At 36.3% G+C, this 7,416-nt stretch overlaps 1 long non-coding RNA gene across 1 annotated transcript; it reads left to right on the top strand.

Moving 5' to 3' along the window:
* Positions 1-5,494: 5,494 nt before the first annotated feature.
* Positions 5,495-6,781, top strand: LOC133783930 (uncharacterized). The gene is made up of 3 exons (XR_009871033.1): positions 5,495-5,742; positions 5,862-5,943; positions 6,589-6,781. It is a non-coding gene; the product is annotated as an uncharacterized LOC133783930 (long non-coding RNA).
* Positions 6,782-7,416: the final 635 nt, after the last annotated feature.

Genomic DNA, 7,416 nt, shown 5'->3' with positions numbered 1-7,416 from the left:
TTTTTGGTTCATTTGGCATAAAAAATGGGATTTGGAAGCATTGGAATCAAGTTAGAATCGAAGGAGTTGAAGAAGGAGGTTTCAGGGGGTATCTCGTCTGGAGGTAGCGCTACAGCGCCCACCCTAGGGCGCTATAGCTCTATACAGAAGGCATTTGGGTGTTTTGGGGGTTCTGAGAATAGCGCTGGGGCACTAGGGAGCAGCGCTGTAGTGCTGCTCTGTTCCTTCAAAGTCCCATTTTGAGTGTTTTTAAGGGTTTTTGGCTTGGGGTTTCAATCCTTAAGGCCTGGGATCGAATCTACTCACCGTGTGGGCATGTTTCGAGGTCCCGAGAGTGGTGCTTAGGTTAAGACCCTTTCAATGTTGATTTTCATTAATGGAGGTTATAATTGATTGTGATTAGGTAACCGCTAAGGAACCAAAAGGTTGATCGTTCTTATTATATTTCTGGCTCGAACAGGAGGTAAGAAAACTGCACCCTATGTATATGACATGCATGATTATTGTTGAGGCATGTTGGTTGGTAAATGTGGACATTGATTGCATATTAAATGCTAGTGAATGTTGTATACTTATGTATGGCACTGATTAGTCAGGGACGACACTGGTCGCGTATCACTGACCTAAGAGTCAGAAACGGCATAAGCGTCCTGAACGCATGGCCGAATGAAGATTAGATCTAATCGATATCAGCATTGAATGGCTGTAAGGCATTAATGCTGGACCGACCCTAAGGTCGATGAAACTTATAAGCGCTTGGCTAGTCTAAGACTAGTTACTGAGAGCCAGGGCCAAAGGCCTAGGTGACCATTTGTCACATGGCTAGGGAACGATGTTCCAGGGTTATGACTCTATGGTCATGAGGAAGGTTATGTTGGTGACCAATCACCATGCACCTATCCTGTTTAAGCTAGTGAAAGGTTCACTTATCTGCTAAGCCCGGTGAGCCTATCGTCACAAGGCTAAAGGGAGTTACACCAAATTTAGTGACTTTTGTGACTGTCACTTATCTGTTTTGGACTGATAGTCCTGAATGATTATTATGACCATTGTTGATATTATATCATGCTGTATTGTGTTTTCTTGCTAGGCCTTGGCTCATGGGTGCTATGTGGTGTAGGTAAAGGGAAAGAAAATCTCACCCAACCTTGAGTGGAGAGCTTAGGTGGTGATGTGTACATATGCGGCCGCTTGACCACCACGGCCAAGGAGTTCTCAGAAGAACTAGGGGTTTACCCTATTTTTGCCGCTTAGGTCGGCGAGGTTGTAAATTTGAAACAGTAGTGACCATTTTGTGTTATAATTAACTTGTAAATGTTTTGATGAGCTCATGAATAGTTTATATACTTAATAAAATATATCCTTTCCTTTTTATTGGTTTTCTGCCTTTGCTTGTTAATAACACTTAGAAGCGCGTTTTTAACCAACGGACTTGGGTAGCGAGTCAAATTTCTGGTTCACCGTAACTGTTTTGGGGTAGCCAGGGCGTTACAGTTTTCTTTCCTCTGGTTCGAGTGAGAAATAGTAAAAGAACAACCCTTGAGAACGATCGATATTTTGATTCCTTAGCGGTTACCTAGTCATAACCAATTATAACCTTCATTAATGAAAATCAACAATAATAGGGTCTTGGCCTAAACATCACTCCCGGGACCCCGAATTGTACCCAAACAGTGAGTAGATTCAATCCTGAGCCTTAAAGATTGAAACCCCGAGCCAAAAACCCTTAAAAATGCCCAAAACCAAAATCTGAAGTTGCAGTTTAGAGCTGTACCACCCCAGCGCCCAAGAAAGATCCAAAGCCACCCTAAGTAGTGTTGTAGCGCCCACATGTGGGCATTATAGCACTACACACAGCCAGCTTTGCCCATAAATTTTCCCCCTTCGACTCCACCATTTCCAACCTGAACCAAAAGCTTTCAAACCTCATTTTAAGTCCCAAATGAACCCAAAAACCATCTACAAATGTCCTAGGCATGACAACCCAAGTAACCCTAGCCAAAAACTCCCTTCAATTCCCTTAAACCAATCTAGAAAACCAAACTGAAAACCAAACCAAAAACATAGCAAAGCCAGAGATTTAATGGCTAGAAATTCCCTCAAGCTCAGATTAGGATCCTCTTCAATAGTGGAACACAATCCTAAGCCCTCAAGATCCACTTCCCTAGCTTGAATCCTCAAGAACAGCTCAAAAATCAAAAAGAAAAAGGAGAAGAAAAGAGGTACGAGAGAAATAAGTTTATGCTCTGTTTTGCCAACCTTCTACAACCTTCAATGGCTTAAGTATATCATATGGTGAAAAGACCCTTTTGCCCTTAGGCCATTTAAGGTTTTCTAAAGGCTCCCTAGGGTAAAATCATCTTTTTCCACCTATTTCGTTAATCATAATTAACGTCCTCCAATTCCCGTTATTCTCAAAATTTTCAAATACCAATAATTCATATCCTGTTACCCTTAACTCCCAGAAATGCTCTAATCACCAAATTACCCCGAGACTCACCCCGAGCCTCGAACTTAATCCCGTTATGACTAAACCACTAATTTGCAATCAAAGATCATCTCATGTCGAATGGCTCAAACAAATCCACATTATAATGTGGCCTCAACAATAGATCACCCACTACAAGAAAAAGCTTCATTAATAGCATTGCATTTGGACATTATTAAAAAAACGCTATTAAAATGTTACATAACCTATACAACACACTGTTCATTTAATTGGCGGGAGTAATATTTCATTGGCGCTTATTGTTTTTCTTTTTTGTTTGTCAAAGCAGCTTAATTGAACAAGGAAAAGACAAAGAAAAACCCATTTCCCCTCCCTCATTCCCGTCTCTTTCTCTCTTCCCACGTTACCTGTCTCTCCCATTTTCTCCATTTTCACTCCATAGCATAATCCATCTCACTCTCAGAGGAACCCAGACGAACTCGCCTCTCCCACCCACTCACTGTGAATCTCTCTCTCAGAGGAACCCAGACGAACCCAGTGCCTCTCCCACTCGCTCACTGTAAATCACTCTCAGAGGAACCCAGACGAACCCAGCGCCGACGAACCCAGTGCCTCTCCCACCTGCTCACTGTGAATCTCTCTCAGAGGAACCCAGACGAACCCAGCGCCTCTCCCACCCGCATCTCGGTTCTCTCAGTCAGCACAGCCAAGGGTCTCTCTCGGTTCTCTCAGTCGGTGCCTCTCCCGTCCGATCACTCTCTCTCAGTTAATCAAGCAGCTCCGAAGTACACCTCTACCCAGCAAGTAAGTGCATGCATTTTTGTTTCTTCTAATTGTATACATTAAACTCATTTTTAAAAACAATTCTCTGTCTTTCCTCTAACTCCTTGATGTATAACTTGTTTTCTTCAATAATTTGAGCTTGTTTCTCTGTAAGACTCTGCAATCGGTGTCTGACCTGGGCATAGTGCTGATGTTAAGTAATAGAAAACACCAAAAAGAAACTCCAAGGGGCATAGAAAGATGTGAACAGATAGAATTGTTTTTAAAAATGTTGTAGTTTTCTCTTTAGTAATTGAATGGTAAAGGGTATACCTGGATTCTTCCAAAGATCGCCTCAACTTAGTTATCTCAAGCCATAAATTCTTTGTGGTATTTGTAATCCACATAAAAGAAACAAGAAGTCTTAACTATATAAAAGTTAATGTTAATATAGTTAAGGTGGTTAAGTTAGTTAATAGTCTCGGGTTAGATTAGTCTTTTGCTCTCTATTTAAACCGATGGTTAGAACTCTTTGGAGTACAAAGTATGATGAGTTAGTGAGATTGATTCATACTGAATCATAGCTAAGGAGATTAAAGTCTGAACAAGATTCACTTTTCTTGTTCTCAAGTGTTTTGAGAGGCAAAAGTTTTCCCGAGAGTATTTTTTTGTATTTGTTCATGATCATGGTGTTTTGATCATTGAGAGATTGAGCTGCTGTAATCAAGAGTTGTATACACATTGTATCAAGATCAATAAAGGGGAGAAACTGGAAGTAGGAACTACCATTTGGCCGAACCAGTATAAAACTGTTTGTGTTTCTTGCTTTATTTTCTTTTCTGTTTTGCTGAGATAATTGCTGTAGCAATACTTTAGCATTCGACTGTTTGATTGGTATTTCTGTGTTCTTGTGCATTAATTTTAATTATTGCTAACATTTAGCATTAGTTTGTAGTTGTGCTTGCTGTTTAGTTGTGTTAGCAGGAATTACCACATTCTTCATTATCCTCTCCACAGTTGATGCCTAATAAGAAAATTTCAAAATGACAGTAATTAGATAGTTTTAACATTTGTCCGATTCTCAAAGGTCAATCATCTAGTTCCAGTTTCAGGCTAATAATGAAATTGGTGTTGGCCATTCTTAATCAACTAAAGGTAGGTAATCTTAGTACAGACATACCAGGCTTTTATTCGTGGAGAGGATAGAAAATTTACAACCTTATATCACTAACAAGCTCAACTAGGCACCACAACGCACAGGTCAAGTAATTTCTATAAAATTTGAAATGAACCCACAGCTAAAATTCCCAATCACTAGAAGAGCCACACCTTTATACCTCATCAAAATCCTGGAAACTTCTATATATTTTCAACAACCCCACTATCTTAATTACATATATGTCTAGATCTCCAATCCACCTAAAATTTAAAAAGTAAAAATTCACCTATTTTCTACGTCAGAGTATGAGTTTACTTACAAATAAGTAAATCATCCTGTCAGAATTTCGAAATCAAGTCCAGATTTTAGACCCAATAAAATAAATTCTGAACCAAAATTCTCTCTGGTATGATTTGGTGAGACAGACTATGGGGAATGGGGAGCCATATCTATATAAATTTTATTAACTACCCAATTAAGTCAATTGTAGAATACAAACCAAAAATCAGCAAAATCTAATAGATACGAATAAAAACAGTTACGAAATATTGCATCCACTTCACACTCACTGCTATCTGACTTGGTTCCTGAAAAACTCTCTAGTAATTGCTCAGTGTTCCCACTTCCCATCATAAACCCAAAACCAACTCTCGTAGGTGAAATGAAATTAAGTCAATTTTTGGTGGAGTTGGTTTCTTAGAGGTTTCTCTCGTGATGAAATGATGGGATTATTTATTTGTTCTCAATTATTTTTTATCAAATAGACAATTTCTGGGCTGTTGAAAAATATTTTACTTGTTTTTTGTTCTTTTGATTTTGATTTATACATTTATAAGCCAATACTTTGTATGTAAACTAACTAAAACAATATTGGCATATTATCTACTTTCTTATATGAGTTTGCTCTATTTTTGTCATATACTCTATGATGAGTTCTATTTAATATCCAAATATAAAGGTAAAGTGAGCTATTTCATTCTACTTGGAGTGAATTATATGGTACTAATTAAAGAAAACAAATCAAAACTATGATTGGATTCAGAAAACTTAAAGTTGTACTTCCATCTTAAAGTTATCTACCAACTTTGATACAAGAACACTTGATGGGCACTAAATTGTTTCTCTCTCTCTTTACTGTTTTCTGGCTGGAATTGAATTCTGGGTTGATTGGTCTGGATTTTATTGCTGTTTTTTTCTCTGAATTACTGGGTTAGCAATTGTTTGAAGCAGGAAGATCTTATCAGTTTTGCCTAATGATAAAAGCAGTTTATATGAGTTCTGTTTCAATCATTTCAGGACCACAAGAGTACAATAAAAGCAATTTACACGGGTTCTGAATTTCTGGAGAGTGTTTTTGCTGGTGTTGAAGTTGGTATAGTGTTTCTGTACTTGGCGTTTTTTGTTCATACTAGTTCGTAATTGTCCTTTATGCCTTAACAAGCTTAAATGATCATTTATTCTGCTGGACTAATCCTGAATATTGATGCACAGGCTCGATGCTTATTTGTTTCGTCGATTTCAGTTATTCAGGATTCACTCCACGAACATAAACAACGGGTGGACTTGCCAAAAAGTAAGTGTTATGTTTATGGATAGTTTCCTTTGATATCAATGTACAAAATGTGTCTGGGCATGCATGTTTTCATGTCACTCAAACTACATCAACATCAAGAACAAGAATATTCACAAGTTCATTCCCTCCCTCCCAATACTATTACAATTTTTTTTGGTCACTGTTGTATATGCAAAAAAAATCAATAGAATATTCTTTAGATATTTTAATTAATTTCTTCTTTTTGTAGAGAAAGAAAGAAAGATAAAACTTGTTCTAATTGTAGCTTAAATATTAGGATATTAATGTTTATGCATTTTTGTTGAGTGTTCTACAATTCTAACATCTACTAGTCTTCCTAAAAAAAATAGTTGTTGGGTTTATTATATCTGTGTATTTATATGTATTGAAAGAATGTTAGCTACTTGTTGTCTTTGGTTGATTTGTGTTGAATTTCATTTTCTTATCTATAGTATTTACAAGTTATATTAAATATAAGAAAGTGAAACTAATTTTCATTTCCATTAAAGATATTTGGTTTCGTTTGTCTATTAATTGTTTTAATGTTTGCACAATAACTCTCTCCTTTGCTCATTATTGTATTCTCTCAAACTTGTTCCTCATATTTTTTTTAATCCTATTGAAACATATTGTGCATTGTTGCAGGTACTTTTCCTTCGGATAAAGAGAGAAGACATTTCTACCTTAGGTTAAAGAGAGAGAGAGAGAAGACATTTCTGTAGAGCATCAGGTTTAATCCTTAATGGGCTTATATGCTTATAGAGATTGAATGATCTTATTTGTTTGTTATTCTGTTTAAATCAAACTTGAACTAAATTTATTGTTTGTATTGGTATTATCTCTTGTTCTAAATGTTATACTCATGATCAAATAACGAAGTCAGTAGTTAAAAGGAAACTCTTTCTCAAAACTAGAACAACATATTCAATGGCACATTTAAATAAATGTGTAGAGTGCAGAATGTAATGTTAGTAAAAACAGAAGTGAACCAAAATGAATATAGCCCAGAAAACTAAATAGAGAAGAAGAAAAGAAATAATGAAACCAACACAAGAATTATATTGGTTGAAGAACAAAGATCACTGTGATCTGTCTCTACTCCAGTTTCGAACTTGATCTCATATTCTTTATTGAACAATTGATAAAGTATGAATCCTATAAGGCAAATAAATTTATAAACAACTAAATATCTTTGTCCTTTTTTCTCTTGATCTGATTTTTTTTTTTTTTTTGATTATGAAGAAGACTAGGACTTATATAGCTAGCTTAGATAGTAGCTAAGTGAAGAAAATGTTGAACAAAAATTGGGTGAAACTAAACAGGTATTATTTCAAAAATAACTTTAAATTTCAAGTAATATTGAAGGCCTAAGAAAATATATTAAGGTTAATCTCTTTTTTTTAAAAAAATATGTAGAGCTACAAAAGAGTACACGGATGCGACATGGGACTTTGTGAAAATGGTAGAAAGAAA

Source organism: Humulus lupulus, chromosome 6 (genome assembly GCF_963169125.1).
Source record: "Humulus lupulus chromosome 6, drHumLupu1.1, whole genome shotgun sequence".
Classification (NCBI taxonomy): domain Eukaryota; kingdom Viridiplantae; phylum Streptophyta; class Magnoliopsida; order Rosales; family Cannabaceae; genus Humulus; species Humulus lupulus.
The sequence above is the reverse complement of the archived record's forward strand: the minus strand, read 5'-3'. Positions and strand labels throughout refer to the sequence as shown.